Below are 26,508 nucleotides of genomic sequence, written 5' to 3' on the forward strand. Positions count from 1 at the left end.
ATGTCAAGGAGATCAGGGTTGTATGGCTGGCGTGCGTGGCCTTCTGCTTGCACCTGGAGGGCAGGGTGGTCAGGGTTATCATGGACAACACGGCCTCGATGTTTTACATCAACAGGCAAGGTGGGGCCCAATCTTCTGCCCTCTGCCTGGAAGCCCTTAAGCTGTGGGACTTCTGTACAGCCCACGATATTCGCCTAGAGGCCTACCACCTACCGGGTGCCTGGAACTCGAGTGTGGATCGCTTGAGCAGGGACTTCTCCTCTCAGCACCGGTGGTCTCTTCACCCAGGGGTGGTGCACAGACTTTTCCAAGAGTGGGGAACTCCCCAAGTGGACCTGTTCGTGACTCGACAGAACTGTCGCTGTCCCCGGTTCTGCTCCGGGGAAGGCTGGGACGGGGTGCTGTCTCCGATGCCTTCCTCCTATCCTGGTCAAGCCAGTTGCTCTATGCTCTCCCCCCCCATTCCCGCTGATTAGCAAGGTCCTGGAAAAGATAGACAGACAGGGTCCGGGTCCTCCTGATTGCCCCGGCGTGGCACAGGCAGCATTGGTATGAGACTCATGAGCCTGGCGGTCGCCCCGCCATGGCTGTTACCGTCCCGCCTGGACCTGCTCTCCCAGGACCAGGGATGCCTCCTCCACCCCAACCTAGCAGCACTCCACCTCACGGCGTGGCTGCTCAATGGTTAGGCCGGGAGGAAAGGACGTGCTCGGAAATGGTTCAGTGTGTCCCCTTGGAAAGCAGGCGGCCCTCCACGCACCGAACCTACTTGGCAAAGTAGTCTCGGTTTTCCTGATGGGTGGCTGAATGGGGCGTCTCCCCCGTGGCTGCTCCAATCCAGCTCATTTTGGACTACCTCCTTCACCTTAGAGCCCAGGGCCTGGTGCCCTCGTTCGTCAAGGTGCATTTGGCGGCTATATTGGCTTTCCATCCGCTAGTGCAGGGCCACACGGTATTCTCCCATGCCATGACTGGCCAATTCCTTAAGGGATAGGATCGTCTCTTCCCGTACGTTAAGCCCCTGGTCCCGTAGTGGGACCTGAACTTGGTGCTGGCCTGGCTGATGGGTACCCCGTTTGAGCTGCTAGCTACATGCTCCTGGTCACACCTCTCGTGGAAGGTGGCCTTTCTGATAGTGATCACGTCAGCTAGGCGGGTCTCAGAACTCAAGGCCCTAACCTCCGAGCCCCCGTACACGGTGTTCCATAAGGATAAGGTCCACCTCCGCCCACATCCTTCGTTCCTCCTGAAGGTAGTCTCCTCCTACCACATGGGTCAGGACATTTTCCTGCCAGTCCTTTGCCCCAAGCCCCATGCGTCCAGTGGGGAGTGCCGCCTCCACTCGCATGATGTAAGACCGGCTCTGGCTTTTTTCTGGCTCTGGAGCAGACTAAGCCATTCAGGAAGTCTTCACAGCTGTTCATTGCCTCGATCGAATCCATGAGGGGTCGGCCGATCTCCATTCAGCGGCTCTCCAACTGGATCATCTCGTGCATCTGTACCTGTTATGACCCTGGTGGGAATCCCTCTGCTGTCAATTGTGAGGGCACACTTGACTAGGGCGCAAGCCTTGTCGGCTGCCTTTTTAGCCCATGTCCCCATTCAGGACATTTGCAGGGCTGCTACATGGTCTTCAGTTCACACGTTCACCTTGCATTATGCGATCATCTCCCAGACCAGGGACAACGCTGGGTTCGGCAGGGCTGTGCTCCGTCCTGAGAACTTGTGAACTCCTACCCACATCCAACAGATATAGCTTGGAATTGCCTATTGTGGAATACACATGAGCAGTCACTCGAAGAAAAGACAGTTACTTTTTCCATAACTGGTGTTCTTCGAGATGTGTTGCTTATGTCTATTCCACATCCCACCCTCCTTCCCCTCTGTCGGAATTGTCTGACAAGAAGGAACTGAGGGTGGGGGGAGCGCGTAGCGCCCCTTATACCATGCCATGGAGGTGCCACTCCAGGGGCACTCCCCTACGGGTACTGGTAGGGGAAAAACTTCCGACACCAGTGCACATGGCAAGCACACACACCTATTGTGGAATAGGTATATCTCCATATATTATGTCTATCTCATAGAGCTGGAAGGGACCCCGAAAGGTCATTGAGTCTAGCCCCTGCCTTCACTAGCAGGACCAAGTACTGATTTTGCCCCAGATCCCTAAGTGGCACCCTCGAGGATTGAACTCACAACCCTGGGTTTAGCAGGTCAATGCTCAAACCACTGAGCTATCCCTCCCCCCTGAGCAACACATCTCAAAGAACACCAGTTACAGAAAAGGTAACTGTCTTTTATCTAGCTGTACAAAGTCATTGAATCCTGCTGCACAGGATTGTGCCACTGGGCAATGCTCAGGAAATAGAGGGGTATGAAGTAATGGGCTTCCTGAACAGTTGTGGGGTGATAGATGGGATGCAGATCCTGGTTCTACTGCTCTCCTACCTTTCCCCAATGTGTTGCTATTGAAGGGCTACTTTTTTATGGCTATGCAGTGTCTGGTGGAGCACAACAACACTTCACCGACACTGCTCTCATCTTTAGGAATATGGTAGATACAAGGAGGAACATTGTTCTTGGACCAGCACATTAACATTGGTGGGGTTGAAATGCCAATTGTGATTGTGGGGGACCTTGTCTACCCTTTGCTTCCATGGCTTTGAAACCGCACACTGGAAGAAAAGATTTAACTAGCATCTGAGCAGGTGTGGGATGACTGTGCATTTGGTAGACTGAAAGGATGTGATGATGCTTCCTTGTTACGTTGAATCTCTGTGAGGCAAAAACTCCTGTTCATGCTGCATGTTTTATATTACGTAATCTTTGTGAAGCAAAGGGGGAAATGTTACTGGAAGGGTTAAGTGGAAAGACTGCTTGGTTGTCCAAAATCGTCAGAAACAAAGGCAATTAGGAGAGTGTCAAGGAACTGGTTTCAGAGTGGTAGCCGTGTTAGTCTGTATCAGCAAAAACAACGAGGAATCCTTGTGACACCTTAGAGACTAACCAGTTTATTTGGGCATAAGTTTTCATGTGCTAGAACCCACTTCATCAGATGCAGCTGAACTGTATAGCTGAGGGAGAACTTGGGACTTCAACAGTGTGCCGCTGTATTACAGAGTGCTGCTTTTGTGTACTAGTTTGTGTATTGTGGTTCAATAGAAATTTAAAAGCATTTGTAAATGCCTGTTATAACGTTGAGAGGGGTGGCAATTTGGCCTGTGACTCTTCTTTCATAAGAGCTGATAAATATACACTGATTTAAAAATAATCCCCTCTCCTCTTCTCTCCTCTCCCCCCCCCCAGTGCATGCACAGTTTTATTGAAATAAATGAATAAACTTGTTAACAATAAATGTTGAGGGTTATAACACTTTCTATAATAGCTACTGTGACAGAAGTGGAGCGGATATGTAATGTTATAAACACCGTCTTGTAGTGTTCACATCACATTTACTGTAAAAGCTCACTCTTAATAAAAAAAAAAAAATAGGTACAATCACTGGACTGCTTGCAAGGAATATTTTAAACTTCCTATGCACTTTAATTTTATGTTCAGGTAATCGTTTCAGTATGTGTATTGCAGTTTTATTTTTTACTATGTTAGAATTTCAGTTATTATAAGATATTATCTTGATAAGATGTGATGGCTACTAAATTATATTATTTTACTTTATTGCCAGTACATGGTTTTTAAGATGAACTGGCTACTATAGAAGTAAATTCTTTTGTTTGCTGAGCATATGAGAATGGTCACCATCTAAAAAGGGGCAGGGGGCATGGTGATTGGGGAGGCATCAGACTCTGTGAAGGAAAAAAAAATGTGCAGAGCTACACCTATCAGTGCTCCCTTTCCCTTCCTCATTGGGCTCTGTCTCTGGGCTTTTTTAGGTCTCTGCTGGGTCAGTCTAGATATTGAAGAACCCCTGGATCTCCATAGGGTCTTGCATCCCTCTCCTTGTCTCTCTCCTCAACAAGATTGTCCTTGGTGAGCTCTGCTGCAGTTCTTTTCTCTGGGTCTCACAAAATTTTCACTGTCAAATTGTGTGTGAAGGGGGTCCCTGCCAAATATCATAGATGTGGTAGGTCTGGAGAGTGGTCCCAGATTTTCTGCTGACCTCCCTCACCACCTGGTATGACTGCCGGAACTCCTCCACTTTTGCCCGGTATTGCTACAACAAAGATGCATCCCCTCTGCATCATCTTCAAACATTTATTCCTGTAGTTGCCCAACAGCTGGGGTCGCACTTGCCTCTTGTCCCCACAGGCCAAAGAGACCCAGAACTTCTTTCCTGGTCCACACAAGAGCATGTGGCTTAATTGGAGCTCTATCCTTTAGGCAGAGCCATGCCTGTCTCTTCTCCTATTAGCCCACAGTCTGACTAGAGCAGTCCCAGTCCTAGTCCCAGGGATAGGGGCATTGTGGGCTGTTGCTGGAAGACCGTCTTTACTATACAGGTAATGTAATGTACAGGTAAAGTACATCTGAGAATTTTTGTCCATCAAGGAAGTTTTTTTTTATTTTAGTGACGACATCTGTGTTTCACCTCTTGCAATCAGAGGTGGGTATGGATGCATGAAAACCCGTAGCAACAAAAGGCAACTTCTGTCAACAAAACTTTGTCGTGTAGACCAGGCTGTAAGCAAGATCTTCACTTGGGAAAGCTTTGCCAGTACAGATATAGCTATACTGTACTGGCAAAACTCAAGTTTTGCCAATATAACTGCGTGTACCCTAGGGGCTTCTGTTGACACCCACCTACATTTGTTGCAAATCTCACCTCATTACACCTTACCTCTGTAGCTATGCCACCAAAAGTTTGTAGTGTGGACCTGGCCTTACAAAAAGATCTGCATGTTTCTGGGAGTTTGACAATCACTTGAACAGTGCATTTGCAGAAGGTGTTTTTTTTTTATTTAAACATTGTTTTGGTTGACTTATGTACAAAAGGCACTGTTGCCAGTCAATGCACCAGGTAGTTTGTGAAAGAAATAATTTACAGTACAATCTTAACGACCACTTAAGCTTTTATTGCTTGGCTCCCAGAGTATTAAATTAAGACTTTTATTCAAGCTTGAGATAGATGTAGATGCACTTCACCATTTATTTTGAAAAATGTTTTTTTTATTTAACAAGATGCATAGCAACACATATTTAAGACTAGAAGATTCATCTCTAAACTAGAAGACCAAATTCTGCCTTCACATTTCCACAACTCTGACGTTGCTGGGACCGTCACTGAAGTTGTGTAGGAGTAATGAAAAAGCAGACTGGGCTTTATGTATTTCTGAGATAAGCTTCTTAAATTCATGACATACAGTTATCGTTAGTCAAAAACTTACCAACTGTTATCCCACAATGCCATCAGAAGTAAATGGTTTTTGCTTTTTTAAGGGCAGCCCTTTATTTGAAAGGGTATTTGGAGGGGGAGGAGAAGTTCCCTCCCTCATCTGCCCCCAAAAGAAAAATGTTGCAAGTGTCTTATATTCCATAGTACGTGACTTACAGTAAATTGCAGCATAAGAATGTTCCTGATGTAAAATATTTCACATTTGTATGCTGATATTCAGTAATTGTTTAAAGTAACAATGTAAATGTTTCAGTGTAAGTAGTATATTTAAACTGGCTAGGAGCGTGACATCTTAGGGCTTGTCTACACTTACAGCGGTGCGCTGCTGTTGCGCTTAGTGAAGAAGCTACGTACGCTGATGGGAGAGATTCTACTATTGAGGCTGTAGCTATTTCACCTCCCTGAGAGGCTGTAGCTATGTTGAGAGGAGAAGCCCTCTTGTTGACATAGCGCTGTCTGCACCAGAAGTTAGATTGGTATAACTGCATTGCTCTGGGATGTGGATCTTTTCCATACCAGAGCAACTTAGTTATATTGAGATAGGTTTGTAGTGTAGTGGCTTAGACACCATGCCCTTTTAAAGTCTGAGGTTTGACTGTTGTAATGCAGCCCGCCTAGGGCTATCTGGAACCTTCAGTTAATGCAGAAGTGGGGGAGCCAGCTCTCTGTTAACAATGTGACGCTTGAACCAGGGACAAAGAAGATCTAACAGAATTGTAGTGTTCATAAATGCAAGCAAGTTTGGACTAAATGGCTCAAGTTTGGTTAAGGCAGGGGTACAAAACTTGTTTTGTAGTAAGGGTGGAATTCCACTTCTAATTCTGATGTGTAGTTAAGGACTACATCCTACCCTTGGCCCATGGTGGACTTCCCATTGGTTACACTGCTCTACCGCCAAAATGCTTCTGAAATAAATGTAGTCAAACTTTACTAATTCTGGGTCACTGAGAACGAAAATGATGCTTAAAATTGTTGATGGGCTCTAGTTTTCAAGATATGCTATTGGGTCAGTATATACGACCCTTGACTTGGGAATGGCGGAGGAGAAGTGAGTTATAAAGGGAAGGGATCTCAATTTAAACCAGAAATGACTAAAATACATCTTTGACTGGATCTATGAATAAATCTATGACTGGGTTTGGACAGTACTTGCTTTTTAGGCAAAACAATGAATGATGCAATCTGAAGCTGGTATTGCGTCATACATGATATGAATTGCATCATATTATTCCTAGAAGTCATGGATGATGCAATCATAATGAAGCTTACATCACTCTGCTGAACAAATTGCCCTATATCAGCTCTAGAAATCATACAGTGTCGTGCTCTTATTGTCAGTGTTTGATTTTGCAAAGGGACAAATTTCTGTTTAGCCAAAGTGAGCAGAGATGCCTCGTACTTGTGTGAACAGTGCAGATAACTTCTGCTATGTTTGTGGTGAAGTGACTTTTGCATCACAAAAGCGCAGTATAACCACTATGGTTAAGAAAGCCTATCACCTTTATTTTGGCTGCAAAATTGGAAATCAGGACAAGAGGTGGGCCCCACACATATGCTGCAACACTTGTGCAACAAATCTTCGCCAATGGTTGAACAGGAAAAGGAAATCTATGCCTTTTGCAGTGCCAATGATTTGGAGAGAGCCAACAGATCATACCAGCAATTGTTACTTCTGCATGGTGCCTCCAGTTGGGAAAGGTGTGTCAAAGAAGAAAAAGTGGACTGTGCATTATCCAAACATTCCATCAGCTATACGCCCAGTACCCCACGGAGAAGGACTGCTGGTTCCTGATGCACCACAATCCTTCTCACTTGAGTCGGATGAGGATGAAACTTCTGGTCTTGAACCATCAATGTCACAGGACCCACATTTTCTCCCATCCTCCTCCTCTGAACCACACCTCCTAACACAAGGTGAACTGAATGACCTTGTCAGGGATTTGGAGTAAGGCAGAGCTGTTGGGCTCCAGCCTACAGCAGTGGAATCTCCTGGCAGGTGATGTTAGGGTTTCCATGTTCCGTGACCGTCAAAAGGATCTTGTCCCATTCTTCTTCATGGAAGGTGATCTTGTAGCCTGCAACAACATCGATGGTGTGATGGCAGCCCTCAACATCGTTCACGATCCAGATGAGTGGAGACTGTTCATTGATTCATCGAAGACGAGTCTTAAAGCTGTTTTACTGCATAATGGCAATGTTTTGCCATCAATTCCAGTTGGTCATGCAGTCCATATGAAGGAAACCTATGACAACATGAAACAACTTTTGAGGTGCATAAACTATGACCAATATCAGTGGCAGCTTTGTGGCAATTTGAAGGTTGTTGCTCTCTTGCTTGGTCTGTAGACTGGATACACAAAGTACTGCTGTTTTCTCTGCGAATGGGATAGTTGTGCAAGAGTTTCCCACTACATCAGGAAAGATTGGCCACTCCGACAGTCATTGGAGCCTGGGAGGAAAAGTGTTCAGCATCCACCATTTGTTGAATCAGGGAAGATTTTGTTACCACTCTTTTTCATCAGACCCAGCTTGATGTGTAACTTTGTCAAGGCCATTGACAAAACACAAGCAGCTTTCAAGTACCTCCATGGAAAATTTCCAAGGTTAAGTGAAGCTAAGATAAAGGAAGGTGTTTTTGTTGGTCCTCAGATTCGTTAACTTCTTCGAGATGATGCATTTGGTCATGCACTGCGTGGCAAGGAAAAGACGGCATGGAAAGCCTTCCAGTTAATGGCAATACATTTTCTCGGAAACAACAAGGCAGACAACTACAGGTTGTTGGTGGAAAACCTCCTCAAGGCATACAAAAGCCTTGGTGGCAACATGTCACTAAAGATACATTTTTTTGCATTCTTGTCTAGATTTTTTTTTTCCCACCGAACTGCGGAGCAGTGAGTGACGAGCACGGCGAGCGATTTCACCAGGACATTGCAACAATGGAGAAACGCTATCAGGGCAAATGGAGCCCATCAATGCTTGCAGACTATTGCTCGACAGTGACCAGAGATGCTCCATTTAATGAATACAAGAGACAAGCCAAGAAGCGCCAAGTAGACACTGAATAGGAGTAAACTATGTACATAATAGTTTTTTGCCATTTGTTTCATAATAATTTTATTTATATAACCCTTTTGCTGATTTTTAAAGTGTTACATAAACAGGACAGGTGAAATATTATCATGTAAAGGAACCATAAACACATGAAAAGACCTAGGTTTACAATTTATAATTAAAACTCTATCTACACAATATACATAGACATAAAATATAAAAACTTAAATATCTTAGAAACAGTAGCCAATCAGTTGTTTTCATTCATATTTGAATTCAGCACATCAAAATACATAATAGCACATTTTATCTCTGAAGCAGGCGACTTCTCAAAAATTGTAGACCAGTGTTATCAGGGGATGTTTGCACAAAGGTGATGAGCAGAAAGTGGCTTTTGTTGGTAGCTAACTTAATTATTTGTTCCATGCCTCTTGCCACCTGCAGTACTGTTCAGTGGGAAAACATGAAATAGATAATGCTGATTATTGAAATGTCCTCATTGGTCTTTAGAGTTAACCCAACAACTTCCAGGGGAGTTGACCCATCTCAGTTATTGTTCTAGGTTGTCTTCAGACTCTGGCAGACAGCACTACGTTGGTTTACCCTTGGTACGCATTTTGGAAAGCTGGCTTTGCAACCATGAAGGTTAAGTGTGTTTTTTTTTTTTTTTTTTTAAGTCTAAGATTCTGAAAGATCCATATATGTCTACAGGGCAGCATAAATATTTCAAATGGGCTGATGTTCGACATTCCTGCATTAAGGGATTATGAACCTACCACTTATAGGTCATTAATTCAAATTGAGTTCTGGTTATTAGTGACTAATTTATTACCACTCACCGGCTATCCAATGGCCTGTGTAAAATGAATTGGTTCTTTTAGTCCAGTTCCTATTAAATGTCCGCATTGTGTTTAAAAACAAACAAAAACACCCTCACAATTGGCACAAACAGCCTCGGAAGGTGAGCCAGGAATAGAATAGAATAGGCAAGGTGAGAAAATGATCCCCCTCAGTGACAACTGAGGAATGTTGGCAGATCAGGGTGTGGGAATTAGCACTATTGTTGCCAGTGCCTTACCTTTTTTCTGGCTAACTGGAGAATGCAGGTGTCAAGGCTCAAAATTTTAAAAGCTGTTCAGTGTCCTTCAGAATATAAAGGATGTATTTTCTTGTGGACTGGTAACTGGGACCCTCTAGGTACTCTTCATTAGAAAGATGAATATAATACATAATAGCAAGTATCCCAGCTGTGGCTGAACCAGATTATATGCAACAGGGGGCTTTCCCCACTCCAGATAAATGTGCACACTGTTTGCTTTCATCAGTAGATGTGATATTGATAGTATGCACTCATTTTTCACTGACTGGTAGCCAAATACTAGATATATTTCAGAGTAGCAGCCGTGTTAGTCTGTATCCGCAAAAAGAACAGGAGTACTTGTGGCACCTTAGAGACTAACAAATTTATTAGAGCATAAGCTTTCGTGGACTACAGCCCACTTTTTCGGATGCATATGCATCCGAAGAAGTGGGCTGTAGTCCACGGAAGCTTATGCATATGCATCCGAAGAAGTGGGCTGTAGTCCACGAAAGCTTATGCTCTAATAAATGTTAGTCTCTAAGTTGCCAAATATACTAGATATAGTTATTGAAGTATGAGAAAAGATTTCTGTCCAACATAGTTGGTAGTAGGGAATTGCCACCATATTGTGTAAGGCTATTTGGATTTATTCCGTTCTGCTTCTAGAATCTGTCCCCATAATTCAAAAACAAATTCTCTTTGGATGTGATTTGGTAAACCTAGTTGCATAGTTACTTTTATTCAGTTCTGATGCTGAACAAAAGTACAGAGGATCTATGGGTGAAAATGTACTTATTTGTAAAATTTATTTCCTGAGCTTTTTATTGAACAGTCTCTACTTAAGATGAGAATTCCTATTCTTCCCCCCCCCCCCCCCCCGCTAAAAATCCTTTATATTGTCCTTTTTAATAAAGCTTTTGCAAGATAGGTATCTGATCAGTGCTTCATCAGGGTGTACTCAGCAAACAAGTAGGGAAGCTAAGAACTATAAAGTTGTGAAGAGCCAGATGTATTGGCTTACAAAAGTGCTTATCAAAGTGGCATACCTGCTGCTGTTGACTATTTCCTACAGCACCTAAGACGTAGTGTGCTTTTACAATGGACATAAGCTCTGTGCTGAGGAGTGTACATAATATCCTATGTGGTGTAAAGGGTGGGGTCTACCAAACAGTTATGTGGGGAAGGAAGGACAGAGGCTTGCACAGCCGTTTAAAAATGCCCCAAAACAAAAGATTTCAATTTGAACAAAACGTGTTTTGAACCCAAAACACACTTTTCAATTTGTTGCAGGTTTTTTTCCCCAGAATTTTTGGATTTGAGTCAATCTGAACTGAAACTTTCTTGGAATCTCTAAAAAGCAACAGAGGGTCCTGTGGCACCTTTAAGACTAACAGAAGTATTGGGAGCATAAGCTTTCGTGGGTAAGAACCTCACTTCTAAAGATGCAAGTAATTACATCCCAATACTTCTGTTAGTCTTAAAGGTGCCACAGGACCCTCTGTTGCTTTTTACAGATTCAGATTAACACGGCTACCCCTCTGTTACTTGGAACCTCTAGTGCAACGAAAAACAAAACCGTTATTGAGCTAGCTCTCACGATGACCCATTCTAAGAATAGAACACACAGCCAGCTGTGGCACCAGGGTTTTTGCCACCTTAGGCGGCAGTGCTGCTCCTCTGAGCATTCAGGGGGGCTGGGGTCTTCGGTGGCGGGGGTCCTTCCGCTCCGCGTCTTCGGGGCACTTCGGCGGCAGGTCCCAGAGCGAGTGAAGGACCCGCCGCCGAATTTCCACCGAAGATCCGGAGCAGAAGGACCTCCCACTGCCAAATTTCCACCGAGGGCAGCAAAATGCCGCCCCAGAAATCCTGCCGCCCTAGACGACTGCTTAGGGTCGCCTAGTGGAAGCGCTGGCCCTGCACACAGCTATATCGTTAGCAATTGTGTTGTAAAAGACCATTATAACTCTGAGTCATGGTGATGCCTGACTCATACTTATTAAATGGCTGTAATGATTTTAGTGGGGAACTTTTTAGAAAAAGTATAGTGATTGAACTTTCTCTCTCTCTCCTCCCCTTCCCCTACCACATAAGTATGAAACAAGTGATCAGAATTTTTCAGTAAAGGGTACATATTTCTCCTCTTTCTTTTTATCTATTTATTTATTTATTTTATTTTACCTTTTGTGATATACTTCTTTATTTGTATTGGGAACCAAAGCAAATATTTAAATCCTGTGTGTGGGGGAAAAAATCTGAAGAGTGCAGAGTCTTAGGGTATGTCTACACTACGGGATTAATCCGAATTTACAGAATTTGAATTTTGGAAACAGATTGTATAAAGTCGAATGTATGCGGCCACACTAAGCACATTAATTTGGCGGTGTGCGTCCATGTACCGGGGCTAGCGTCGATTTCCGGAGCGTTGCACTGTAGGTAATTATCCCATAGCTATCCCATAGTTTCTGCAGTCTCCTCCGCCCATTGGAATTATGGGTTGAGATCCCAGTGCCTGATGGGGCAAAAAACATTGTCGCAGGTTGTTCTGGGTACAGCCTCACCCCTCCCTCCATGAAAGCAACGGCAGACACCCGTTTCGCGCCTTTTTTCCTGGGTGAACACAGCAGACCCCATACCACGGCAACCTTTGAGCCCACTCAGCTGAAGACAGCAGTCATGAACATTGTAAACACCTGGCGCATTATCGTGCAGTTTATGCTGAACCAGGATCAGAAAAACGAGGTGAGGAGGAGGTGGCCACGGCAGCATGGCGACGAGAGTGATGAGGACATGGACACAGACTTCTCTCAAAGAGCGGGTCCCGGCGCTTTGGAGATCATGTTGTTGATGGGGCAGGTTCTATCTGTGGAACGCTGATTCTGGGCCCGGGAAACAAGCACAGACTGGTGGGACCGCATAATGTTGCGGGTGTGGGACAAGTCCCAGTGGCTGCGAAACTTTGGCATGCATAAGGGCACTTTCATGGAACTTTGTGACTTGCTTTCCCCTGCCCTGAAGTGCCAGAATACCAGGATGAGAGCAGCCCTCACAGTTGAGAAGTGAATGGCGATAGGCCTGTGGAAGCTTGCAACGCCAGACAGCTACCGGTCAGTCGGGAATCAATTTGGAGTGGGCAAATCTACTGTGGGGCTGCTGTCATGCAAGTAGCCAAAGCAATCATTGAGCTGCTGCTACGAAAGGTAGTGACTCTGGGAAATGTGTAGGCCATAGTGGATGGCTTTGCTGCAATGGGATTCCCTAACTGTGGTGGGGTGATTAGATGGAACCCAGATCCCTATCTTGGCACCGGAGCACCAGGGTACCCAGTACATAAACCGCAAGGGTTACTTTTCAATGGTGCTGCAAGCACTGGTGGATCAGAGAGGACGTTTCACCAACATCAATGTGGGCTGGCCAGGAAGGGTTCATGACGCTCACGGCTTCAGGAACACTAATCTGTTTAAACGGCTGCAGCAAGGGACTTACTTCCTGGACCAGAAAATAACCGTTGGGGATGTTGAAATGCCTATAGTTGTCCTTGGGGACCCAGCCTACCCCTTAATGCCATGGCTCATCAAGCCATACACAGCCAGCCTGGACAGGAGTCAGGAGCTGTTCAACTACAGGCTGAGCAAGTGCAGAATGGTGGTAGAATGTGCATTTGGCCATTTAAAAGGTCGCTGGCGCACTTTACTGACTCGTTCAGACCTCAGCCAAACCAATATCTCCATTGTTATTGCTGCTTGCTGTGTGTGCTACAATCTCTGAGAGAGAAAGGGGGAGACCTTTATGGCGGGGTGGGAGGCTGAGGCAAATCACCTGGTTGCTGATTACGCGCAGCCAGATACCAGGGAGATTAGAAGAGCACATCAGGAAGCGCGGCGCATCAGAGAAGGTTTGAAAACCACTTTCATGACTGGCCAGGCTACTGTGTGAAAGTTCTGTTTGTTTCTCCTTGATGAAAACCTGCCCCCTTTATTGACTCATTCTCTGTAGGTTACCCACTCTCCCCCTTCGGTCACAGCTTGCTTTAAAAAGAAATAAAGTCACTATCATTTAAAAATCATGTATTCTTTATTAATTGATTATAAAAAGAGGGAGAGAACTGAGAAGGTAGCCTGTGTGGGGTTTGGGAGGAGGATCGGAGGGAAGGAAAAGGCCACTAAAAAAAGGTTAAAATAATGACAGCCTTTTGCTTGGGCTTTCCACTGGGGTGGAATGGGAGGGTGCACGGAGCCTCCCCCCCCCCCCCCGCGTTCTTACACGTCTGGGTGAGGAGGCTATGGAACATGGTGAGGGGGGAGGGTGGTTTATACAGGGGCTGCAGCGGCAGTCTGTGATCCTGCTGCCGTTCCTGAAGCTCCACCAGATGCCGGAGCATGTCTGTTTGCTCACGCAGCAGCCCCAGCGTTGTATCCTGCCTCCTCTGATCTTCCTGCCGCCACCTCTCATCTCGAGCGCCCCTTTTGTCCTCACGTTGGTCCCTTCTGTCCTCACGTTGGTCCCTCCTCTCCTCACATTCACTGGCATCTTTCCTATACTTTGAAATCTTGTCCTTCCACTCATTCTGATGAGTTCTTTCATTGCGGGTGGATTCCATGATTTCCGCGAACATCTCGTCTTGTGTCCTCTTTTTTTCCAATGCCTTATCTGAGATAACCTTCGGGACGGAGGAGGGAGGCTTGAAAAACTTGCAGCTGCTGGAGGGAGGGAAAAAAGGAGAGAATCTTTTAAAGAGATACATTTTACAGAACAATGCTTATACTCTTTCACAGTGAACAACACTATTCACATTACATAGCACATGTGATTTCTGTGCAAGGTCGCATTTTGCCTCTTAATATTGAGTGCCTGTGGCTTTGCTGCTAGAGATCACAGACGCAGGTCCGGGCAACAGAATTAGGCTTGCATGCGGCCATGGTAAGCCATTGTCTTTTGGTTCCTGCGCCCTCCTTTCCCACATACCAAGCAAAGCTCGTTGAGTGCTGCGGTTTTCCTGTTAACCTTCAGCAGCAGAAAACAAACTAACCCCCGCCCCATTAAATTCTCTGGGATGATCGCTTTACCCTCCCCCGCACCGCCTGGCTGGTATCAGGGAAGATCCCTGCTAGCCACACGTGAAAAGCTCAGCGCCAGTCCCCTCCCCCTGCCCCACGCTTGGCTTACTACAGGGAAGGATTTCTTTTTAGCCACAGGCAAACAGCCCAGTAGGAAGGGCCACCTCTGTCCCCTTAATTAAATTCCCGTATTTCAACCAGGTTACCATGAGCGATATCACTCTCCTGAGGATTACACAGCGAGATAAAGAACGGATGTTGCTTGAATGCCAGCAAACACTGGGACCATACGCTGCCAGGCTTTGTCATGCAATGATACCAGATTACTTGCTACTAGCATGGCGTGGTCAAGTGTCCTACCATGGAGGACGGAATAAGGCTGCACGGCCCAGCTCCATCCCCAGACACGTTAACAGAGTTTTCCAGTAGCTGTACTGGCTGCGAATGCATCCCAAGTCCTCAGGGCAAACTAATCATTTAAAAAAAAGCTTGCTTTTAAACCATGTTTTATATTTTAAAAGGTAAATTCACCTGAGGTCCCTTCCATGGGGTCATGGTCTTGGGTACTGGCTTGGGAGGGTACTTCAGTCAGGCTGAGAAAAAGATCCTGGCTGTTGGGGAGAACGGAGTGCTGTGTGCTCTCCGCAAGCTCGTCCTCCTTCTCCTCCTCCTGTTCCCCGTCCGCAGAATCCTCAGGTGTGTCTATGAGATTACCCCCGCCTCGGAATCCACGATCAGAGGTGGGGTAGTGGTGGCGGCCCCCCCTAGAATTGCATGCAGCTCAGCGTAGAAGCGGCATGTCTGCGGCTCTGACCCGGAGCGACTGTTTGCCTCCTTTGATTTCTGATGGGCTTGTCTGAGCTCCTTGACTTTCACGCGGCACTGTATTGAGTCCCTGTTGTGGCCTCTCTCCATCATGCCCTTGAAGATTTTTTTCAAAAGTTTTGGCATTTCGTCTTTTTGAACGAAGTTCTGCTAGCACAGAATCCTCTCCCCATATAGTGATCAGATCCAGTACCTCCCGTACGGTCCATGCTGGTGCTCTTTTTCGATTATCGGCCTGCATGGTTACCTGTGCTGATGAGCTCTCTGTGGTCACCTGTGCTGGGCAAACAGGAAATGAAATTCAAATGTTCACGGGGCTTTTCCTGTCTACCTGGCCAGTGCATCCGAGTTCAGATTGCTTTCCAGAGCGGTCTCAATGGTGCACTGTGCGATAGCTCCCGGAGGCAAATACCATCGAATTGCGGCCACACTAACCCTAATTCGAAATGACAATATCGATTTTGGCGCTACTCCGCTCGTTGGGGAGGAGTACAGAAATCGATTTTAAGAGCCCATTATTTTGAAAGAAGTGGCTTCGTTGTGTGTACGGGTGCAGGGTTAATTTGATTTAATGCTGCTAAATTCGAATTAAACTCATAGTATAGACCAGGCCTTAATGTCCCTCTCTAGGAAAAATTACAAAAACTAGGCATCCTCTTTTCAGAAAGCAGATGAATGAGGATATGATTAAGGCATATAAATTACAAGCTGTATGTAGAAGATGCCTGCTACAAAATATTCTTTGTCTCTGTGCTGCCTTGTTCTAGCTGTCTTCAGAACATTAAGGGAAAATCTTTATAAAGAACAATTAGGACATAATAAGACAGTTGGAGCAAGCAGATAATGGTTGCAACCTGTAATATTACTGCTCACACTAGTTATTGTAGTGACATAATAATTGCAGTTCATCAAAAGACCTATAGAGATTTGGCATGAAATATCACATATTCTGGCTTGTTCCACTGTCTGGTCCCCCACCTTTAACAGCTGAAGAGGCACTCAGTCAGAAGTTGCAGAGAGCTTGAAAAACTGTTTGGTATGGCAAAATGTCAAATAGGTGATGTAGTTATTAAATCTCCCTAATATACACACGATTCTGATGGGATGGAATATGATCTCTCCTGTCTAGAACCGTAGGCTTTGGGGAAGAGAGAATCTTCTCTTAGTTCCAAGAAACCTCGTTTTGCCTCTCCTCCAAAAAAAAAAAAATTGGAGGGAGGAATTTTGCTCAGGGCTACCAGGTGAAGCACTGATTGGATGCTTTTTCTACAAAAGCTGTATTCAAGACTATACAGTACCAAGTTTTAGAGCTGCACATTGTGAACATTCATTAACTGAATAAAAGGACATGCTATTCAAAACCCTCTTTACTAGATATTGCAGAGGAGTTTGTTTCTATGTGTAAAGAAGTGCACAGCTTAATTTGTTTTATCTAGTCCTCAAAAAATGTTGTCAAATGTTAGATTATTTGGTACAGAGCACCTTTCTCTTCAATCTGTATGTGATATGGTGTATGTAATGGAAATGTTTTTTTTGGTGTGGTATTAAAAATGAGGTATTCTGGTATGGGATATACATTCCTTTCTACATTAGAGGTCTGGTAGATGGGGGACTGGTGATAAAATCACCTAACTCAAAAATAAATGTGTAATTGCTTAAAATGTGGAGAAGTCTCATGTAGTACCATCAGTTGTATTCTGAAACGTCACAACAAACTTATGGCTTGACATAGAGACATAGTAACTTTGTATTCTAGTTTTTACTATTACTTATCTAATAGATAATTTTATAACAGTCATGTAACTATTGTGATTAAGGTTTTGCAGATGTCTAGAATTGCTGTTCCAGTCTCTGATACTTACTTGTTTAAATTGGTTTCTTCATTCAGACTCGTTCTCCAGTCTCCAGAGCAATTTTTCAGCTGCTAATGCTTCCCCTAGTAAGTATTCATTAGTTGTGTACTGTTCACACAGGTTGTAATCTACAGTATATATTCTATTTGAAGTGTGCAAATCTACATTTCATATCCTCTGGGGAGCATAGGATCCTAAAGTTGATCACAAATCTTGCACTCCTGCATAGAAATGCAGCACGTCATTGCTCTTCATTAGCCCACCATGTGTTGATAAGAAGTTCCCTCCAGAGTCTTAATTAGAATAAAAGAACAAAGTAATGGAGAGTCGGAAGTATGATAAGGCCCCATGCACTCAGCAGCAAGCCAGTTGTTGTGGTGGAAACACTGCAACAGCTTCACATAAATTTAAGACTTTTTGAAAGAATTACTCACGTTTGTATTTTAATCAGTGCAGCAAACCTGCTAGATTGATATGATCGTGACTATACCTTAGAATGTCTAAACATTACCAGTTTTCAGTGTCCTAGGCATTGTTGACTAAACCGTCCCCTTCTCCCCCACCTAAGTTCATTGTAGAAGCTGTTAGGAGAGGAGGAACTCAAGGAGGAGGAAGGTAGAAGTTCTGGCAGCTGCATGAAGGGTGATGGAGGCAGTTTAGGAATCCGGGATAAGAATGCTAGACAATGTTTTGAATAGATAATTATTTGAATGCCAGTATTAACTACTAATCATTTTAGTAGTTAATATTGGCATTCAAATCCTTATCTTTAGGTTTGAGAGTTACTAAGATATTGAGATAAATAGGGCAGTTCCCACCTGCACAAGTTACTGAGTATAGGCTTGGGAAGACATTGCTGCATTTATTTATTTTAGGTCACATTCTTTATTATTTTTGGGAGTGCTAAAAACTTCCCTTTAATAAAACTGAAATTCTGGAACACAATTCTGTGGTAAACTCTGGAGCTGTACAGTCTGGCGTGCACTTCTCTGGAAGCAAGTAAAGCTCAGTCCCATTCTAACTCGTCATTTTTGGGGGGGGAAATATAATAAGCCTATAGAACGTGGTGTGCCTTTGTATTAATCATTCAGGAAACTTGATCCAAAAATGGAGCTGACTAAATCAGTAGCATCTCTTCTCCTCTTACTGAGTTCTGGGTTCCTTAACTTGTTCATTTTGATGCAAAGCATTATGCAGCAAGTTCATTGGTCTTAGTATTAATGTGGAGCTCTTAAAATCAACTTCTGTACTCCTCTCTGGTGAGGGGAGTAGCGCTAAAATCGACCTTGCTGGGTCCAATTTGGGGTAGTGCCGATGAAAATAGATTTTATTGGCCTCCGGGAGCTATCCCAGAGTGCTCCAATGTGACCACTCTGGACAGCACTTTCAACTCCGATGCACTAGACAGGTACACAGGAAAAGCCCTGGGAACTTTTGAAATTGATTTCCTGTTTGGTCAGTGTGGCAAGCTTAGCATCACAGGTGACCATGAAGTCCCCCCAGAATCGCAAATGAGCTCCACCATGGAGCGAACAGAAGATACTGGATCTGATTGCTGTATGGGGAGAAGAATCTGTGCAGGCAGAACTCCGATCAAAAAGAAGAAATGCAAATATATATATGGCAGAATCACACAGGGCATGATGGACAGAGGCTACAATAGGAACACACAGCAGTGCCGTGTGAAAGTCAAGGAGCTCAGGCAAGCCTACCAAAAGACAAAGGAGGCAAACGGTTGCTCTGGGTCAGAGCCCCATACATGCTGCTTCTATGATCAGCTGCATGGCATTCTGGGGGGGGGGGGGGGGGCCCTACCACTACCCCACCACTGTACGTGGACACCTGCAAAGGGGGGGGGGGTCTCTCACAACACGGAGGAGGATTTTGTGGCTGAGGAAGAGGAGGAAGAGAACGTGCAGCAGGCAAGCAGTGAATCCGTTCTCCCTGGGAGCCAGGACCTTTTCATCACCCTGGAGCCAATACCCTCCCAAGGTGGGATCCCCGACCCTGAAGGCGGAGAAGGCACCTCTGGTGAGTGCACATTAGTAACTACAATACAGGGTTTAAAAGCAATAGTCTTTAATGTTTGATTTGCCCTGAAGACTTGGGATGCATTCACGGCCAGTACAGCTACTGGAAAAGTCTGTTAACGTGTCTGGGGATGGAGCTGGAAAGTTCCAAGGACATCTCCATGAATCTCTCCTGGAGGTACTCTGAAAGCCTTTGCAGAAGGTTTCTGGAGAGGGCTGCCTTATTTCGTCCTTCACGGTAGGACACTATACCACATCAAGCCAGTAGCAAGTAGTCTGGAATCATTGCAGCACAAAGCATGGCAGCGAATGGTCCTTGGGTTTTGGTCGCATTCAAGCAAATTTGGTCTATATCTTTCTGTGTTAGCCTCAGGAGAGCGATATCATTCATGGTCGCCTAGTTGAAATAGGGGAATTTTTGTAAGGGGAATTTTGCAAAAGGACCCCGTTCATGCTGGGCTGTTCGCGCTTGGCTAAAAGGGATCATCCCTGAGAATAGCCATGAGGTGGGGGGAGGGGTGAAGGGATCATCCCAAATAGCCACGCGGAGGTGTAGGGGAAGGTGTGTGCTAAACATCCACCTGAAAACCGCTTGCAGCACCATTGAGAAGTACCCCTTGCGGTTTATGTACTGGTTGGCAAGGTGGTCCAGTGCCAAGATCGGGATATGTGTTTCGTCTATCGTCCCGCCACAGTTAGGGAATCCCATTGCAGCAAAGCCATCCACTATGACCTGCACACTTCCCAGAGTCACTACCCTTGATAGCAGATTGCATTGGCTACTTGAATCACAGAAGTCCCCATAGTAGATTTGCTCACTCCAAATTGATTCCCGACTGACCGGTAGCAGTCAGGCGTTACAAGCTTCCACAGGGCTATCGCCACTCGCTTCTCAACTGTCAGGGCAGCTCTCCCCTTGGTATTCGTGTGCTTCAGGAAAGTGGCCTTACGCATGCACAAGTTTTGCAGCCACTGGGAATCATCCCATACCAGCAACACTATGTGGTCCCACCAGTCTGTGCTTGTTTGCTGGGCCCAGAATCGGCGTTCCACTGTATCAATCAGCTCAACTGTCGCCATGATGTCCCAGTTGCCACATTCCATGCTTTCAGGAACGTCTGTGTCCATGTCCTCCTCACAATCCTCCTCGTGCTGCCGTCTCTTGGCCAAGTTCTGCACTTACTGCAGTATAATGCGTGAGGTGTTTTACAATGCTTGCAACAGCAGCGGTGAGCTGAGCGGGCTCCATGCTATGGCGTTTGCACGGGTAACCCAGGAAAAAAAAGGCGCGAAACGATTGTTTGCAGTTGCTTTCATGGAGGGAGGGAGGGAGGGAAGGAAGGAAGGGAGACTGGCGACATGTACCCAAAACCACCCGCGACAATTTTTTTGCCCCATCAGGCATTGGGAGCTTAACCCAGAATTCCAATGGGCAGTGGAGAGTGCAGGAACTGTGGGACAGCTTCCCATAGTGCACTGCTCCTTAAGTCGATGCTAGCCACGGTAGTGAGGACTCACTCCACCAACTTAATGTGCTTAGTGGGGACATACACAATCGACTGCTGCTAAATGGCTTTTTATTTCTATGAAGTCTCTGGAGAACACAGCTCTGTTGAAGAATTTCAGGCAGCTCTATGTATTGTTGTGGATGAAGCAGTATGCTTGGTAAAAAGACTTAAAACTAATGTTTAACTGGCTATTTCTGTCTTTATGCATAAGGGAGTGTCCAAAATTAGTTAGAAATCTGTGGGTCAGAAGCTGCTCTGCAGTTTCCCCTGATAGGCTAGCCACTGAAAGACATGGATGACTTCCTTAATCCCAGTGATTGACGAGGTGCTTCTTTTGGTCAGCCATTCAGTGCATAATAGGATCATAGTATGAATATCTTAATGGGAAGAGTATTTAGAAACGTCATTTTTTGAGGGGGGAGGAGGATAAATGAAACTTAGCTGTCAGACATATAAAGGTTGACTTGATTGAATTGTGTTTTTACTTCAGGGATGTTACATTACAAGCACTTTTACTGTATTAGATATAATCCAACTGGAACATATTAACATTTAAAGCTTTTTGCTAAATCTGTGGAGTGCTGTTGTAGCCCTGGTCTGTTGATAATTCCACAGGAGAGTGAATTGCATGCTTTTATTTCCACCACTTTTATTTCTTGTTTATATCCAACCTGATTGTTTGTAGATATTTCTAATCAGGTTGTTTGTCATTATGAATTTTCTTAATAACCTGCCCAAAAGCTTGTGCTTTTTCTTTCAGTCCTGAAAGAATGAGTTAATGGAAATATTCCTTCAGCAACTCACTTGACAAATTGAAGATGACCACTTGTTTTCCATTTTGTTTTGGATATGATTGTATAGTATATAAGAATGGCCTGATTGGGTCAGAACAATGGTCCACCTAGCCCAATAGCCTGTCTTCCGAAAGCGGCCAAATGCTAGATGCGTCAGAAGAAATGAACAGAACAGGGCAATTATTGAGTGATCTATCCGCTGTTGTCCAGTCCCAGCTTCTGGCAGCTAGAGGCTGAGGGCATGGCTGCACTTGCAAATGTAGAGTGCTTTGAGTAAACCAGCCTTCATAGAGCGCAGTAGGGAAAGCGCTGCAGTCTATCCACACTGATAGCTGCAAGCACACTGGCGTGGTCACATTTGCGGCACTTGTAGCGGCCTTGGGAGCGGTGCATTATGTGCAGCTATCCCACAGAGTGCCTCTTCCCATTCTGGTGCTGTGGCTTGTGGGAAGGGGGCGCAGGGTGCGGGGCATTCTGGGTCCTGTGCCAGTGCCCCGTGATGCATCGGTTCGCATCCCAGCAATCCCTCTACTGCCATCCACAATTGGCACCATCTTTCAACGTTTTTTGTACTGCGTGCTCTCTCTTCCCTTTTGGTCTGCGGGAATGGAGCCCAAACTGCTGGGGAATATGCTGACGAGTCTTGCCATCACGTCACATTTGGCAGTCATGTTACTCCTTAAGATCCAAACTGACAGTGAGGACTCCGATGATATTGACTCGAGTAACGCATACAACATGAGATTGCCTGGGGCATTCACGGACATGCTCACCATTATGGAACGCCGCTTTTGGGCTTGGGAAACAAGGACTTAGTGGAGGGATCACATCGTTATGCAAGTTTGGGATGATGAGCAGTGACTGCATAACGTTCGAATGAGAAAAAACACTTTCATGGGACTGTGTGAGGAGATCACCCCCATCCTGCGGCGCAAAGACATGAGATTGAGAGCTGCCCTGACGGTGGAGAAGTGGTTGGCTATTGGAATCTGGAAGCCAGCAACTCCAGACAGCTATTGATTGGTCGCTAACCAGTTTGGAGTGGGAAAGTCGACCGTTGGAATCGTGTTGATTCAAGTTTGCAGGGCCATTAATTGCATCCTGCTCAGAAGAACCGTGACTCTGGGTAACGTGCATGACATTGTGGCTGGCTTTGCACAAATGGGTTTCCCTAACGGCGGAGGGGCCATAGATGGGACTCGTATTCCAATTCTGGCACCAGCCCACCTAGCCTCAGAGTACGTTAATCGGAAGGGGTATTTCTTGATGGTTCTCCAGGCACTTGTGGATCACCGTGGGTGTTTCATTGATATTAACGCAGGCTGGCTCAGAAAGGTGCATGACGCACGCATCTTTCAGAATGCTGGCCTGTTCAGGAAGCTTCAAGCCGAGACTTTTTTCCCAGATGAGAAGATCACTGTAGTGGAAGTCGAAATGCTCATTGTGATCCTTGGAGACCCCGCTTACCCTTTAATGCCATGGCTCATGAAACCCTACCCAGGGAGCCTTAATAGCAGCAAGAAGCCGTTCAACAACAGGCTGAGCCAGTGGAGAATGACACTGGAGTGCGCTTTTGGCTGTTTAAAGGGCTGCTGGCACTCTCTGTATGGGAAGCTGGACCTGGCCGATGACAACATCCCTGCGGTTATATCCACGTGCTGTACCCTCCATAACATTTGTGAAGAGAAGGTTGAAAGATTCACTCGGGCATGGAACTCGGAGGTTCAACACCTGGAGGCTGAATTTGAACAGCCAGAGAGCAGGGCTATTAGAGGGGCCCAGCATGGGGCTGCAAAGATTAGGGATGTCTTGAGGGAGCAATTTGAGGCTGAAAGCCACCAGTAATGTCTGGTGCCCTGCACGGGAGTGAAGTGCAGTGGTTCCAATGTTAGTAGGAATCTGTGTATGCTACATATGATACACTGACTTGCAGTGCCTGTTGCTTTCCTGGGCTAAGGTATCTTTTGTTTTATGCAATAATAAAGAATGTTTTCAAAACCAAAAAATCCATTTGTTGAAAAGAAACAACTGCTTGGGAAACAGAAAGGGCAAGGGGGTGAGGTGGGGATCGGTACAATCACAGATTTGTATATGTCCTGTTATCATACTCAGCCTTTCTGTCAGGAGTGCTGTGCAATGAGTGCTGCACTTCAGGATGGCTATACTGCATGGCGATGGGGGTTGAGTGCAGTGGGTTAAGGGTCGTAGTTTTCAGGTCTGGGTGGTAAAGCTACAGGTATTGGAGGCAGCTGGTGGCGATAAGAACCTGGATGTTGGGGAAAGTGGGTTGGAGGTGACATAGGGGCACAAGGGAAAGAGTTTTGGGACAAGGGCTGCAGGGGGGTGTGCTCCGGTAGTGCTCCGCCTGCATGGCTACGAGCACCTGGATCGAGTCTGCTTGGAGCTCCATGATGCTTATCAGCTGATCCGTGCTGTGCTGCCAAAGCTCCACGCTTTTGTGCCGGCGCTCCTCATTCTGCTGGCAGATCCTTCTTTCACTCTTCCTCCAGTCCTGCGCTTTTAGATTCTCGTTAAGGGATTGCTGCATTACTTCATGCAGCATGTCGTCTTTGCTTCTATGTGGCCTCTTTCTAATTCTTTGGAGTCTTTCGGCTGGAGATAACATGGACAGCTGAGATCTCAAGGTTGCCTCTGTAAAGGCAAAATGCATTACTTAACAGAGGCAGCATTGTTCACACCAGACAGAGCAATGATTCCCCCATACTTAAGGGCAAGCACAGGCTACACAATAGCATAATTGCCCGTCCCAAAGCGAGCACACACAACCCACGGGAGCCCCTAAATGGCGAGTATGCACAGGGTCAAGGGGGACTGATTGTTTCATGGCCGTATTGTCCTCTGGGTTTCTGTGCTTTGGGGAGAGCCAACAGCTGTAGGGGGCCCCAATGCTGAACACTGTCCCCACATTTTCCACAGGAGTTCATTCTGGAACTCCCCTCGCTGCTGGGGGAGACCTGGGAAGCAAGGGAGGGTCTTCTACTGCAATGCAGCTTCTGCCCTGGCCAATATGCAGCTTGCCTATGTGCAGCAATGGTCCCCCCCATCCCTCATGGCATAGTGGCACGGACATATTAGCCTGACTGGGACAAGGACCACAGTGGCTCTCCCAAGAAACCTGCACAAGCGCATTGTCCAACTCCTGGATGAGACCTTTGAAGAGATCACTGAGGCCGATTACCGCGATGTGAGAGAGCACATCCACGCCCTATTCCGCATCTAGGCATGCATGCTGCCCTAACCCTCCTTGCCATAAGAGCCCGCACCGAATAACTTCCTTCACAAAATAAAAGATGCTTACCGGGAACCTCCTCTGGTGTTTGTCCTTCCCCAAGCACTGGCCGCTGTGACTGGCTACCTTCCTCCTGGCTTGAGAACAGCTCCTGGCTACATGCATCTAGGGATTCTGGGGTGTCTTCCTCCTCCTCAGCACCATCACTCCCACTTTCCTCCTCCTCCTCCTCATTGAACTGGTCTCTGAAGTGTCCCTGGTGGTCCTCGGAGTGGAGGTGGGGTCGCCCCCAAATATCGCGTCCAGCTCTTTGTAGAAACGGCATGCCTGGCTGAGCAAAGAAGAAGGGGATTTTCAAAATTTCCAGAGAATTTAAAGTGCAGGTCTGATGGTTGGTCACCTGAGGGCAGGGCAGTACAGTTCAAAGTGATGACCAGAGTGGCTAGAATAGGCATTGTGGGACACTTCTGGAGCATATTAACAGACCAGGGCGTCCACACTGGCGCTGTGGCGCTCCAGCAGGGGCGCATCAAACGTTATTCCACTCACCCAGGTGGAGTACCAGGAGCGCTTTAGCCACGGAGTCTGGGTGCTCTACACGCCTTGCCAATGTGGATGCGTTGTGAGTTAGAGCACACTTAGCTGCTTTACTGTGCTCTAACTCTCAAGTGTAGCCATGCCCTGAGAGACACTAGAGCGTAGGTTTGCATTCCTGACTCTCTTGGCTAATCGCCATTGATGGACCTCTCCTTTGAACTTTTCTAATTCTCTTTTGAACCCAGTTATACTTTTGGCCTTCACAACATCCCCTGGCAATGAGTTTCATGGGTTGACTTTGCATTATGTGAAGAAGTAATTTTTTTATGTTGGTTGTTTTAAACCTGCTGCCTATTAATTTCATTGGGTGATGCCTCATTCTTGTGTTGTGAAGGGGTAAATATTTCCTTATTCACTTTCTCCACACCATTCATGATTTGATAGACCTCCGTCATAGTCTCCCCCCCGCACCCCCGAGTTGTCTCTTTTCATAGAATCAGAATATCAGGGTTGGAAGGGACCTCAGGAGGTCATCTAGTCCAACCCCCGGCTCAAAGCAGGACCAAAGGGATGATTTAGCTGGGGATTGTCAAGCCTGACCTTAAAAACTTCTAAGGAAGGAGATTCCACCACCTCCCTAGGTAACCCATTTCAGTGCTTCACCACTCTCCTAGTGAAAGTTTTTCCTAACATCCAACCTAAACCTCCCCCACTGCAACTTGAGACTGTTACTCCTTGTTCAGTCATCTGGTACCACTGAGAACAGTCTAGATCCGTCTTCTTTCAACTACCTGAAAGGGGGTTCCAAAGCAGCTATCAAATCCCCCCTCATTCTTCTCTTCTGCAGACTAAACAATCCCAGTTCCCTCAGCCTCTCCTCATAAGTCATGTGCTCCAGACCCCTAATCATTTTTGTTGCCCTCTGCTGGACTCTTTCCAATTTTTCCACATCCTTCTTGCAGTGTGGGGCCCAAAACTGGACACAGTACTCCAGACGAGGCCTCACCAATGTTCAAGATGAAACACTCCCAGTCTTTATGGAAGCTGATCCATATCCTTAATCATTTTTATTGCCTTTCTTTGTACTTTTTCAGTTTTTATTTTTATATGTATATGTATATGTATATGTATATGTGTGTGTATATGTATATGTATATGTGTGTGTGTGTATATAT

The 26,508-nt window shown here is 45.8% G+C and overlaps 1 protein-coding gene across 4 annotated transcripts in view; it reads left to right on the top strand.

Moving 5' to 3' along the window:
- The window catches only part of GBE1 (1,4-alpha-glucan branching enzyme 1), a 285,371-nt gene that overhangs the window by 34,871 nt on the left and 223,992 nt on the right, over positions 1-26,508 (top strand). Inside the window, exon 2 of one of the 4 annotated variants that reach the window (XM_065575471.1) lies at positions 17,250-17,300. The exons of the other annotated variants lie outside the window; for them this stretch is intronic. The gene's annotated coding sequence lies outside the window, so the exon portion shown is untranslated. The remainder of the gene's footprint in view (positions 1-17,249; positions 17,301-26,508) is intronic. 4 annotated transcript variants of the gene reach the window in all.

The sequence above is a fragment of the Chrysemys picta genome, chromosome 1, assembly GCF_011386835.1.
Source record: "Chrysemys picta bellii isolate R12L10 chromosome 1, ASM1138683v2, whole genome shotgun sequence".
Classification (NCBI taxonomy): domain Eukaryota; kingdom Metazoa; phylum Chordata; order Testudines; family Emydidae; genus Chrysemys; species Chrysemys picta.